General features: G+C 42.0%; 1 protein-coding gene across 1 annotated transcript in view; it reads left to right on the top strand.

Annotated features, from left to right (window-relative positions):
- LOC142767697 (uncharacterized) overlaps positions 1 to 14784 on the top strand; it is a 311889-nt gene that overhangs the window by 127572 nt on the left and 169533 nt on the right. The window lies entirely within an intron of this gene.

The following is a 14784-nucleotide window of genomic DNA, read 5'->3' on the forward strand; positions in this document are numbered from 1 at the left end:
GAGCAGCGCTTCGAGATAGGTAATAGTGCACTTGAAGTTGTAAAAGACTATGTCTACTTAGGGCAGGTAATAACCGCAGAGCCGAACCACGAGATTGAAGTAACTAGAAGAATAAGAATGGGGTGGAGCACATTCGGCAAGCACTCTCAAATTATGGCAGGTAGATTGCCACTATCCCTCAAGAGGAAGGTATATAACAGCTGTATCTTGCCGGTACTTAGCTACGGAGCAGAAACCTGGAGACTTACAAAGAGGGTTCAGCTTAAATTGAGGACGACGCAGCGAGCAATGGAAAGAAAAATGGTAGGTGTAACCTTAAGAGACAAGAAGAGAGCAGAGTGGATTAGGGAACAAACGGGGGTTAAGGATATCATAGCTGAAATCAAGATGAAGAAATGGACATGGGCAGGGCATGTAGCGCGTAGACAGGATAACCGCTGGTCACTAAGGGTAACTGACTGGATTCCCAGAGAAGGGAAGCGGACTAGAGGGAGACAGAAGGTTAGGTGGGCAGATGAGATTAAGAAGTTTGCGGGTATAAATTGGCAGCAGCAAGCACAGGACCGGGTTAACTGGCGGAACATGGGAGAGGCCTTTGTCCTGCAGTGGACGTAGTCAGGCTGATGATGATGATGATGAGTTGGCGGTTTATTTTAAAACACTGAAGTGCATAACCAAATATTAAGGACCTCGAGATGACGTAATAATAATAATAATAATAATAATAATAATAATAATAATAATAATAATAATAATAATAATAATAATAATAATAATAATAATGTTTCTTGCTTATCAATAACATAAAACCTTTGTTCAAGACAGTGCAGAAGGTAGAGATACGGAACTTAAGAAATACCTAAATGGCAATCAATTTACAAAAGCAAAAGCCGCAATCGCGAATTCCAAATCTGTCTATCCTGGTAACTTATCTCTAACTATACTGCTGGTAAACTGCCGCAGCCTCGCAAATAAAGTATATGAATTTGCTTTGTAGTCTACTACGCAAACTTATAAAGTAACTGGGACTGAATGTTCGTTACACGATTCGATTTCTAGCTTTGAAGTCTTTCCTCCTGGTTACGATGTACACCGATCTGATAGGAACATACAAGGTGGCGGTGTTTTTGTACTTATCAATGAACTTCTTCATAGTGGTATACGGTCCGCTACTTTTCATCACTCTCAATCCGTTTTGCGCAAGGTCCGACTTGACAATGGAAAAAGGTTTTGCACTTGGTTTCTTCTACCGATCTCCTACACCACAAAAAATATTTCCCTTGAATACGTAAAAAGGCGTAAGTAACATGCTGCCAACCACTTCCGTAAAAAGAAAATATTCACTAGAGATCACGTAGAACATACAACACGTACAGCCCATTATACTTTCATAGAGATATCCGAAATGAAGAAAAGAAATAACGGCTGCTACGGAACACCTGCTTCGTATGGCCATTTCTTACACACTAATCATATACCTTTGCTACGTGTCCATAAATAACAAACGTGTTTCCTTTAGATTTAACAAGAGGCATGCGTAATCAGCATAACTTTCTTCTGCACGTAAAAGGTCATTAAAAATTTCCCAGGTCATTATTCCAACTAATAAGGTGGAAGTGTCCGCTGGGAACGTGTGACTGCACCTGCACATGCTAAAAAGTTTAGGAAGTGAATTCAAATGTTGAAAAACCTACACGGATAAGTTTCCTATTCACTGAAATCAAATTTTATTTTCCCATGATCATAAAACGAAATGCAGCACAGAAATGCTACAATTGTGTAATGAAAAGTTGTAAAAAATCATTTATTTTCGCGGCTTTGTATCTGCAATTTAAAATAGGAAAAAGGAATATCATAACTTCCTGATACCCAAACCACCTGCGTTGATTTTCTATTGTAACAGTATTGTGCAGACTTCTTTTCTGAAAAACAGGAAAAACATTTTGCGAGCACAACTACACCAGGTGAGTACAGAGCAAAAACAGTGCGAGCACAAAAATAAGTGATCACACAGAATAAATATTGATACATATCACACAGAATGAAATGGCTGAAAGCACAAACAACTTCATAAACACACCAAAATATTTGCTAACTATATTAGCTGAGGCAAAAGGAGCAAATGAGTAATTCAATGTATTAAACACTTAAACGATTTGGGTTATGTCATTCAAAATCACCCAGTGCTTTTTGGACCATCACGAATATGGCAGAAAAAATTTTCAAGTTTCTCGAAGTTCGAGACTTGTCCTGGTCATTTATTTCATTCCCTAAAATTGTGCTCCCCAGTTATGAGAGTCTACATTATGGCGCCGACTGAGCTAAATTTCATGAAGCAACACTTTTTTTCAAAAGTTGTTTTGGAATGCAGTCAATAAATGGCATTTAGTGATCTAACTAAAAGTAATGACTTACTGGTGTATATCAATTCTTCAAGAGCTTTTCCCACGAACAATATTGAATATTGTTGCTAAGATTAGGATTTTTTTCTGGTAACATGGAAAATTCCAAGGACACAAATAGAATATGTGCTGGTGACCTTTTTGACATGCTACAAATTAAAAATAGTTTACGTACTGAAGTTTAGCAGATACTCTAAAAAGTTGTGAATTTCACTTTTTTTGGGGAAAAGTTCTTAATTCAAGGTCAAAAAGCTTGCCTTGGTGGTCGGAAAAAAAATATGCACGACATTTTCTTTTGAAGCTCTATGTACTACCTCAATGTAGGTGAAGTTGCTAAAGGGCATTATTTTTAATCTCAAGAAGTATTTTTCTGTAATTATGTCTCTCCACCAGCTTTACTCCTACCTAACTCAAGTGGCATGAAGCACTCTCAGGTCGATCTTCAACAGACTTCCGCAGACCTGTGGTACACACAGCAAGCTTGATGTGAAGCAATTGAAATTTGAATGGGGCTATCATCTACATTCCATTGCCAACAGAGGTACGCTACAATGAATTTCGCTAGAGTGTGGAGACCAGTAGCATTGCAAAAAGATATTTTCCGCGTGGGTGAGTGTGCGGGGAAGGCAACTTCGGTCATACTTTACGTACGTTCTTGTGTGTTTGTATGTGTGCATGTAGGTATACACATGCAGAACTAAGAAAATCACAGCTTATCTACGAAGTGAACAATGATGCGTGGGGCGAAGTTTCAGAGGGTTTTATCGGTAACCGTGAATCCGTCCGTCTGTCTTTCACTCACACTAGCGCCTTCTGCTGAGACGTCAATAAACTAGGTGGTCACGAACCAATCACAGTAGAAGGATAATCCACGGCTTTAGGATAAAAAATACTTGGACTGTGCTGGGGGGGGGGGGGGAGGTGAGTTAAGCAGCTCCTCCTGCCTTCCTGGCTACGCCACTGGTGATGACTCCCAGATGAGCCGTCAAGCAGTTAAAAAGTACACAGTACACAATTATTCCTTACGCAGAACATAAACGAGACTCTCGCCTTGGCTACCAGTTCTTAATTTAAAGTTTTTATTTTCGCTTCTGTATTTATATAACAGGCTTTGGGTCTCGGGGAGCCGGGTGCTCTCCTCAAAGCCAGAAAAATAAGACACGGTTGTTTTACGATAGCGTTTATCAGTGTACTCAGCATAAAGGCTCATCATCATCATCATCATCATCATCATCATCATCATCATCAGCCTGATTACGTCCACTGCAGGACAAAGGCCTCTCCCATGTTCCGCCAGTTAACCCGGTCCTGTGCTTGCTGCTTCCAATTTATACCCGCAAACTTCTTAATCTCATCTGCCCACATAACCTTCTGTCTCCCCCTAACCCGCTTCCCTTCTCTGGGAATCCAGTCAGTTACGCTTAATGACCAGCGGTTATCCTGTCTACGCGCTACATGCCCTGCCCATGTCCATTTCTTCTTCTTGATTTCAGCTATGATATCCTTAACCCCCGTTTGTTCCCTAATCCACTCTGCTCTCTTCTTGTCTCTTAAGGTTACACCTACCATTTTTCTTTCCATTGCTCGCTGCGTCGTCCTCAATTTAAGCTGAACCCTCTTTGTAAGTCTCCAGGTTTCTGCTCCGTAGCTAAGTACCGGCAAGATACAGCTGTTATATACCTTCCTCTTGAGGGATAGTGGCAATCTACCTGTCATAGTTTGAGAGTGCTTGCCGAATGTGCTCCACCCCATTCTTATTCTTCTAGTTACTTCAATCTCGTGGTTCGGCTCTGCGGTTATTACCTGCCCAAAGTAGACATAGTCTTTTACAACTTCAAGTGCACTATTACCTATCTCGAAGCGCTGCTCTTTGCCGAGGTTGTTGTACAATACTTTCGTTTTCTGCAGATTAACGTTAAGACCCACTTTTCTGCTCTCCTTGTCTAACTCCGTAATCATGAGTTGCAATTCATCCCCCGAGTTACTCAGCAATGCAATGTCATCGGCGAAGCGCAGGTTACTAAGGTATTCTCCATTGACTCTTATCCCTAACTGTTCCCATTCTAGGCTTCTGAAAACCTCCTGTAAGCACGCGGTAAATAGCATTGGGGAAATTGTGTCCCCCTGCCTCACACCCTTCTTGATTGGTATTCTGTTGCTTTCTCCATGAAGCACTATGGTAGCAGTTGATCCCCTGTAGATTTCTTCCAGAATGTTTATATATACTTCATCTACGCCCTGATTCCGCAGTTTTTGCATGACGGCTGATATTTCTACTGAATCAAACGCCTTCTCGTAATCTATGAAGGCTATGTATGGTGGTTGGTTATTTTCTGAGCGTTTCTCTATTACCTTATTGATAGTATGAATGTGGTCAATTGTTGAGTAGCCTGTTCGAAATCCTGCTTGTTCCTTTGGTTGATTGAATTCTAGAGTTTTCTTTACTCTGTTAGCAATTACCTTTGTAAATAGCTTGTATACTACAGAGAGCAAGCTGATCGGCCTGTAATTCTTCAAGTCCTTGTCATCTCCTTTCTTATGTATTAAGATGATGTTAGCGTTCTTCCAAGACTCTGGTACTATTCCCGTCAGGAGACACCTCGTAAACAGGGTGGCTAGTTTTTCTAACACAATCTGTCCTCCATCTTTCAGCAGATCTGATGTTACCTGATCCTCACCAGCAGCTTTGCCCCTTTGCATGCTCTCCAAAGCTTTTCTGACTTCTTCTATCATTACTGGTGGGGTGTAATCTGGGTTACTACTAGTTCTTATAGTATTAAGGTTGTGGTTGTCTCGGCTACTGTACAGATCCCTGTAAAACTCCTCCGCTATCTTAACTATCCTATCCATATTGGTAGTTATTTTGCCTTCTTAACCCTTAGCGCATACATCCAACTTTTGCCTATCCCAAGTTTCCTCTTCAATGCTTTGACACTTCCTCCGTTTTTCAGAGCGTGTTCAATTCTCTCCATGTTATACCTTCTTACATCGCATACTTTACGTCTATTAATCAACTTCGAAAGCTCTGCCAGTTCTATTTTGTCTGTTGTACTTGACACTTTCATGATTTGACGCTTCTTAATTAGGTTATTCGTTTCCTGGGAAAGCTTGCCAGTGTCCTGTCTAACTACCCTGCCTCCAACTTCCACTGCACACTCCATAATGATACTCGTCAGATTATCATTCATTGTATCTACGCTAAGGTTGGTTTCCTCAATAAGAGCCGAGTACCTGTTCTTCAGTGACACTCTGAATTCCTGTACTTTCACTCTCAGTGCTAGCTGATTGATTGGCTTCTTGCGTATCAGTTTCTGTCGTTCCTTCTTCAAGTCTAGGCGAATTCGAGACCGTACCATTCTATGGTCACTGCATCGTACCTTGCCAATCACTTCCACCTCCTGCACGATTCCAGGGTGTGCACTCATTATAAAGTCTATTTCGTTCTTGTTTTCGCCATTAGGGCTCCTCCATGTCCACTTGCGGTTTTCTCGTTTTCGATAGAAGGTATTCAAAATCCGTAAATTATTGCGTTCTGCGAATTCTACTAGTAGCTCTCCTCTGGCGTTTCTAGTACCGATGCCATAATCTCCTACTGCCTGGTCTCCAGCCTGCTTCTTCCCTACCTTTGCATTAAAGTCGCCCATCACTATAGTATACTGCGTTTTTACGTTACTCATTGCCGATTCCACGTCTTCATAGAAGATTTCAACTGAAGCGTCATCATGGCTGGATGTAGGCGCGTAAGCCTGTACTACCTTCATCTTGAATCTTTTATTCAGTTTAATTACGATACCTACCACCCTTTCATTAATGCTATAGTATTCCTCTATGTTGCCAGCTATGTTTCTGTAAATTAGGAACCCCACTTCCAGTTCTATTCTGTCTGCCAAGCCCCTGTAGCAAAGGAAGTGCCCATTCTGTAGCACCGTATAGGCCTCATCTGTCCTTCTAACCTCACTGAGCCCTATTATATCCCATTTAACACCCTCTAGCTCCTCGAATAGTACAGCTAGACTTTCCTCACTAGATAAGGTTCTAGCGTTAAACATTGCCAAGTTCAGGTTCCAATGGCGGCCTGTCCGGATCCAGAGATTCTTAGCACCCTCTGCTGCGTTGCAGATCTGACCGCCGCCGTGGTCAGTTGCTTCGCAGCTGCTGGGGACTGAGGGCCGTGAGTTATTTGACGTAAGCATGTGGGAGGTAGTGGCCAGATACTGCACCAGGGTGGCCAATCCTTCTCTGGTGAGGGAGTGCGTTCTCGGCGGTGTTTGCCGGTGAGGCCGCACCCCAGGCCTCTTAATGCAGTTCCATCAACACGCGGATTTTTTTTTATCCGGTTGGGAGCTTCGCGGTACCGGGATTTGAACCACGGACCTCTTGCATGCTAGTAGCATAAATTATACTAGCATGCTAAAGACATATGTATTGAATATGACTAAATATTTTTATTAAGTGTATAAAACACACCTACTGCATTTGCAGAACTCCCCAGGAAAGCAGAATGTCTGACTTTATATCTTTAAAGCTGCGTGGCTCACGTGGCTCACGTGGCAGTCACCACAGTGAACCCAGTCGTTGTAGCACCCCTCTGTTGGCAATGGAATACAGATGATAACCATATTCCCATTACAATTACTCTGTAGAGAGCACCAAATTGGCTCTCTGTATTCCAGGTTAATGGAAATCTGCTGGAGATTGCCCTTGTGAGTGTGTCATGTTGCTTCAGTTACGTAGGCGAAAAGCTGGTGCCGATACATACTTCAAAAAAATATTCTTCGAGTTTAAAAATATTACCCTGTAGTAATTACGCCTACAATTAGGTTGTTCATAGAGCTTTAAAATGAAAATTATCACTTACTTATAGTCCGACCGCCAAGGGAAGCTTTTGATGCTGAATACCGAGATTTTCCCAAACAAAGTGGCACTCACAATTTTTTTCAGAGTATCTGCTATAGATACCATCAGTGCCTAAATTATTGTTAATTTGTAGCATGTTGACAGCCCACCAGCACATATTTTATTTGTGTCCTTGGAACGTACCATGTTCCCAGAAAAAAAAAACCAAAATGTGACAACTTTATTCAGTATTGCTCGTGTGAAAAGCGCTCGAAGAATTGATATACATAATTAGGTCATTATTATAAGGTTATATAACTTTATTACTTTGACAGAAGTGTCTTTTATCAAATGCATTCCACAAACTTATTTTAAAAAAATCTTGTTTGACACTTTTTACCTTCTTGGCACCAAACAATAGGCTGTCAAGAATAGGGAAGAAAACGTTTGGCTACAAAAATAAATGACCACGATGAATTTCGCACTTCGAAGAATATCTGAATGTTTTATCAGCCATATTCGTGATGGTCAGAAAAATGCTGGATAATTTGGCATGGAATGACTCATTCAACAGATCATTCAAGAAATGTGTCAAATATTTTTAAAAATTAGAAAAGAGAGGCCTTTGCGTGCTACATGCGGATGCCTTCCTGTGACAGAAGGCATCTTCTGCCCCGCCGTGGTGGCCTAGTGGCTAAGGTACCCGGCTGCTGACTAGCAGGTCGCGGGTTCGAATCCCGGCTGTGGCGGCTGCATTTCCGATGGAGGCGGAAATATTGCAGGCCCGTGTGCTCAGATTTGGGTGCACGTTGAAGAACCCCAAGTGGTCGAAATTTCCGGAGCCCTCCACTAAGGCGTCTCTCATAATCAAATGGTGGTTTTGGAACGTTAAACCCCACATATCAAACAGAAGGCGTCTTCAGATAGGTACGAACAAAACTACGGTAGTAATTATACAAGTGAACACAAATATTTATTTAAGCAGTTGTAATAGCCGGTTGGGTCCAGTGGGCAAATTGAATCTCTTCCTACAAATAGTCCATACCAGTTTAAAATTTAGGAAAAGCGGGTACTGGTAATCCCCGCCGAGCAATGCACTCTGCTCAATTTAGCTGGAGAAACTGCAACCGACGCACCAAACAGTGCATCTACCATTCACTTCGACGATTTCCTCCATGGCGACACTGTTTCTCTTGCATTGGGGGAAAGATTACGTAAGCGTCGATAAGTGGGCACAAAGCAGTGTCTAAATTGAAGGTTGACAACGGCTACAGGAACAGTGTCGTCATTCAGGGCATTGTCGAAATGAATGGTAGATGTGCTGTCTGGTGCATTGGTTTTCGTATCGTCAGCTAAATTAGGCAGACTGCATCCCTCCCCGGTGATTATCAGTGGCTGCTTTTCCGAAAATTCAAACTGGCTATAAACTTTTCTTAGAAAGGACTTGAATTTGCCCTTTTGACTCGACCAGCTACTACCACTGGTAAAAAAAAGCGATTGTCTTAATTGCTATAATTACTGCAGCAATTATTGTTTGTGCCTATCTGAAGATTTCTTTTGTCACAGGAAAGGCAATGCCGCAGCTAGCACACAAGTACCTCCTTTCTCTAATTTTTAAAGAATACTGGACACATTTCTTAGAACACCCCGTATTTCATACACATGCAGACAATGTAGGGTAAAAACAAACGATGAAGAACGAGAAAGAAGAAATATCGAGCTCATAAAAAGACAGCCCCAAATCCAGGAATGTCTTTCAAAGGGGGGGGGGGGCGGCACATGTTGATGGTCATGAAAAATGACTTTCTTCATTATTTATGCTGAGTAGGACAACCCACAACTTGTGAATTCGGGAAGGGGGTTAAACTCCTGGGGCACCCGTTTGGCTACAGGCCTCCACTGAGCACACTTCTTTGGAATACAGCAGATGTCACATAAGCAGATGAAGAGTTGTCATCATTAGGCGATGTAAACGGAGGTCTGCACAAAAAAAAGTCTTCAACCAAAGTGAGCACATTCAGAGGAATGTTTTGCTGTGTTAGTGAAATATGTAGTGAGAAACCCTATCAAGCTCTGTAGAAAAGTATGAAAACAATGTGTCATCCTGAAAGCCCGTGTCCAGTAACAAATGTATAGAGTCAAAATAGCCAGCAAGTGTAGTGTGACATGAAAAGACTTACGAAAGTTGCACTCATATTTGAAAATGATGTTACAAACTTCCATCTAGAGGCCTTGCCTTTCAACGGGAAAGCTGCTACTCATCACAGATTAAACTTCCTAATTGTTATTCAAGTTGGAATGATGGGTCTGATGTTACTAGTTGAAAAGTGGCCTAAGCATGCACCCTCAAAAGCAAGTTATAGTTGCTGACTTTTTATAAAAACTTCTTCATGGTACCGCCAATAATTCCACTAATGTCATGTAAAATTACAAACGAAAATTTGGATGCCCTAGTGGCTGCTGATTTGACTTTTTGTGCTCCAGCTGACTAATTTGGTATGATGTAAAACACAGCAACAATGTGCCAGCCATGTTTCATTACTCTTGCTAGGTTGCAAGCACTGAATGTTTCCCCTCACTATGGCTCGAGGTTGCAGTGTAAAGTTGAACGCAGAAATTACAACTGCGGGTCTTGAAGGTCACCTTTCGAAGGCACGTTTTGAATGTGTGATTATGAAAGCAAATTTCAAGCTGGATAATTACAACAATGTAAACGCCATCTAGATGGTACAAGTTTGTTTCACACTCACTAACACGGAAGAATGTTAACAATGAGTATAAAATCTTGACCGTAGTGCTATAGCCTCATGCAAGAAAGATATGGGTGTGCTTATGAGCTGCTTGATCACCTGTCACTGTTTCATGCTGCTGGACTAAACGCTGAACCGCCCAGAATCGGCAGGCAGTGAAGGACGCAACAAAAATGATGGCGCTTAATAATTTGCCGGTGATGCGGTGGTACAAATTCCTGCAACATCAGGTCACCAAGGTGCTTGTGGCATGAGCAGGCATGGTGGAACTGGCATGAGAGGCGACAGCTGGCTCAAGAACAATAAAAGCAGCACCTGGAAGAGAATAAATAATGTGACATTGTAATCTCTGTGTCATGACCCCGTGACATGAATAATGTGACATGCTAGTCTAACACAATGTCAAACTTTTTCATCAGTCACGTGTGTGCACACTTGCACACTACTGTCTGTGGGATGTGGGTATGACCCACATGTGATTCACTGCCTATGCTAACTCAGGAACAGCAAGAATGCTCTTTGGAAATCTCTGAGTAAGCATTAAGGAGACATTACAACAGTACAACTGTTGCCAATAATAGCAGCTTCACAACGAGTGGAAAGTATCAATGAGAAGCTAGAGTAAATATCAGTTACGGCTGCATTTGAGCCTTGGAATTCCAGGTGGTGTACATAGCCACACTAGTGGTTGTAAATGCTCCACGAAAGACTAATCAGGCGTTGTATTGAAGCAATGTCGAGTATGTTTGCAATGTTGACAATCCTTGTTTAAAAATGTAATAAACAATAAATACGTACTCATATATAACTCAACACGCTACAATCAAGCACTGTTTTACCTGGCAGAAATTATATGTACATCATGGCACCGTGGCGTGCACCTGATTTTGATAAACCTGAAGTCTGTGCTCTTGAAAGCAGAGATGTCAGTGATTGTATCATCAGCTAGTCCTGAAGCATCAGTGTGATTGACATACCTGGTAAGCTCTTGATATGTGACAGCTCTTAAGCTGACACAAAAATATATATCAACTTAGTAACAATTGACTCAAAAAGTAAAAAATCGCAGCAAAGACCACTTGCCACTGAACCCTTCACATGAATTCTATCTCCACAAATCATACGATTTGCTGTACTGTATTTGGATTTAGTCCATGAGAATGTTTAAAAACCGCACCTTTCAAACTTATTTTTGTACCTTCTGCTGCACTGTGATTAATAATTACATTCCAGGTATAACACTAACGGAGCTTAAAAAGAACAGTATGTTTATAACGAGTGTGCTAAAACAAATAAATGCAACAAAATATAAAAGTAAATGTATATGGGCTTCAAACACTAATCACCTGAGCCAAATACTTGCCCTGTAGTATTTCAGTTCTATCTGAAAAGAATAAGATCTTTCCAATTTAGTATAGAAAGGTTGGCACAATTGCAACCCATCATGTAAACCATTTTACTATTTATATGCTAGTAATGACCAAAGCGCATAGACTCGAGAGCGCGCAAAAAAAGCATACCTTTTGTGAATGTAAAAGCTTTCGCAGAAATAAACTGTAAGGTTTGCTCTCAATTGAAAAACTAATTGATTCTATTTCAGTCACAATATTAAAGTATCAACTCTCTTACCAAGTGAAAAAAATGAATTAGTTTTATTTTATTGACAACAATGTGTACCAACTCTGTTTATTTTGAGGTGGAAGTGACATTAAAGATATTACGTAGCTCTCAACCTGCGAATTTCAAACAGAACTGAAAAGAAAGAACACTACTTCCTAATGAAGCTCCACTTTAAAAGAATCAACTCCCTTCATGAGAAGTGCCCCACTAAGATGTAAATGTTTTTTTTTTCAGTTTTCCCATCTTTGACCAGCAGTCTTTAACTGGAGATAACAAGAGCCATGTAATCTGTAGAGACTTTAATAAACGCCAGTAGTTAGCAGTGTCTTCGTATTACTTTTTTTTCATCCGTGCGTCTAAACTTTGCAGCAAATACTCAAGGGCAGGTAGCACCGCATTATCACTTTAATAGCAGACATTGCCACTTTAATACAGCTGTACTGGTTCATGACAAAACATATCCTTTTTTTCCGATTTCAATAGATCCTTTTCTCAATTGTGGTGTTCTTGCCACCTAAAATCTAATCACATCGGTAATAAGTTCTTACACGTATCGTTGTCACTTACCAGTGTTTCATATGCTCACTATTTGAACTGTCAGAAGATAGTTGCATGTGGTTAAATGCACCCTAGTACGGTTTCGATCTCTCATTTACTCATGCAGGCTAGTACAAGATAGCAAACTATAAAGTAAGCACGGACGAAATTGATATGTTGTCTAAATGTTCCTCATGCCTGTGCAGCTTGTACTCACCTCTAGGACGCATTGCTTCAAGGTTTAAACACGGGCAAGAACAGAGTCCAGCAACCACATCAAAAAAGTATTTATATCTCAGATTTCATGACTTCCTCTGACAGTAACCAATGAAGGTTAATACTAAATGTGTTATTTACCATCGTTTGTTAACAGGACCGCCTCAAGGCTAAATTTACAACCAAACATCTACAAAAACCTACAACTTTCTGACTTTTTCACCAGCTATAAAGACTATTTCGCGCTGTACACATATCAAATTACCGTTTGCCTACAGAAAGAAAACAATGGTTGTAAGCTAATACGAACTATCATATTTCACTAAACGTCATCTCTTTATTAAAAAAAATCCCCAATGTGGACCATATTCTTCATGTACTAAAATTCTATGATAGCTCTACACAGAAAAGTTTGTACTAACCAAATTGAAGATAACGATTTTTAGAATATTTCCTGGGGTCTTACGTCCCAATATCACAATATCGTTATAAAGGACGCCGTGGTGGAGGGGCCCGGATATTTTTACCATGTGGTCATCTTTAGAGTGCACTGAAATTGCAGTGTACACGGGCCTCTACAACTACCCGTCCATCACAACGCGACTACCACGGCCGGCATCAAACACATGGCCTTCGTGACAGCAGCCGACCACCGTAACCAATATACCACTGCGGCAGACTAAGCACAGATGCTTTTTATTATTTTTTAGAACGCGTTTCAAGTCATAGTTTCTAGCTTTCGGGAAGATTTCACAAGTTGTTTTAGATTTCTTGTGTTAAAAAATTGGCCCCGTATCTGCATGTAATCTGCAATGTCGTCAAATGACGATAGTCCTGCATGTGGAGAGAGTGAACTAAACATTTTTTTGATGTTCTGCCCAAGAAAATCGGTGAATGGTATTCTGGAGGCGCTGCGTTAGAGTGCCTGGAGCGTGCAGCAGAGGCGAACGAACGCACCAAGTCGCGTCACACGTGAAACATTAGCGCCATCTGGCAGTTTCTTTTGGAAAACAAAGCGCGTGGCCACGCGCGCCCATCTCAGGGGTGATAAGGTGTAGAACGCGAGGCGACGGGTAGGTGCTACCATCATCTCGTCTTAGCAAAGCGTTGGAAACACTCCCCGTTCCGTGCAAGCGTTGCATGGTAAGCGCAGCGTGATAAGCGCTACGGTCCTTTAAATTACTTATGTATGCGTTTTCTTGTAAGAGATGCACATGCAGAATATATGCGTTTTGTTATAGTGCCCCAGACATGCGCAATAATTGCTTTTTATTGAAAATTGCACAAGCATGAACGCTGAACCTTGAGCAACATTGATGGTCGCTGCGGATGGGGTCGGCCGTTTCAAGTACCCGATGCCGGTAAGAGGGTACAAGCATACAAATGTACAGACAGACAGAGAGATAGACAGACAGACAGACAGACAGACAGACAGACAGACAGACAGACAGACGGACGGATGGACGGACGGACGGACGGATGGTCGGACAGACAGACAGACGGACAGACAGACAGACAGACAGACAGACAGACCAAACTTTTTGCGTCGAAGGTCCCCAAGAAAGACTTATCGTCTTTAAAAGTACTTTCTTGCTCTTCGCACCTCGGTGCTACCTGCCGCCAGCCACCTTTTATTAGACAACGCGGATGAATGAACTTCGGGCCGATGGGGAGGACACGCGGGTAGGCTGCAGCGTGCCAAGATTTCACGGTAGATATCGTCTCGTCTTACGGCATACCAGAACCGTGAACAGAGGCCCACCTAACGCCGCTAGCATACAGGAAGGCGCACACAGTACACGGCTCCACTATGGTGCTGACAAGCCCGAACATCGTCGGCATAGAGTAATGCAACTGCTGTGGACAAGTAATCAGATCGCAATGAAAATGTCACACTCCAAATGTAAAAACGACCAACACAATCAATCCGCGATTTCCGTAAATCTGTATTTTCTGCTCTCAGTACGCACTCCGTCCCAGCAAAAGCATGCATGATAAAAGCTGCGCGAAAACGACATCGACAAAGGAGCACTGCGTTAATGGCCTCGACTTTACTCGAAGCGACCCAATCTGAGATATAACGTAGGTACTACATGACACAGATCATTAGTGGCACGAACTGTAACCCAAACGGCGAGTAAATGAGAAGTTAGGCACTCACCTCCAAGATGGCAGACTAGACAAAAAAGCAGCGCCAGCCAGGTCCCGCTCCATATGTGTGTCCTGGCCTTCGAGGAGGGTAGTCGGGCTAGTGACTAGAGTAATGACTGCCGACGGATGAGTGTCGATGGTGATGTGCCCACCGTGGTCGAATGGTTCCTCTTTCCGCGATGCCCCCCTAAACCGCCGTTTGGGAACATCTACAGTTTCGTAGAATAAAAGTGGTGCAGAACACGTCGCGGCGATGGACGCAATGGTGGTAT

This window comes from Rhipicephalus microplus, chromosome 7 (genome assembly GCF_043290135.1).
Source record: "Rhipicephalus microplus isolate Deutch F79 chromosome 7, USDA_Rmic, whole genome shotgun sequence".
In the NCBI taxonomy this organism is placed as follows: Eukaryota; Metazoa; Arthropoda; class Arachnida; order Ixodida; family Ixodidae; genus Rhipicephalus; species Rhipicephalus microplus.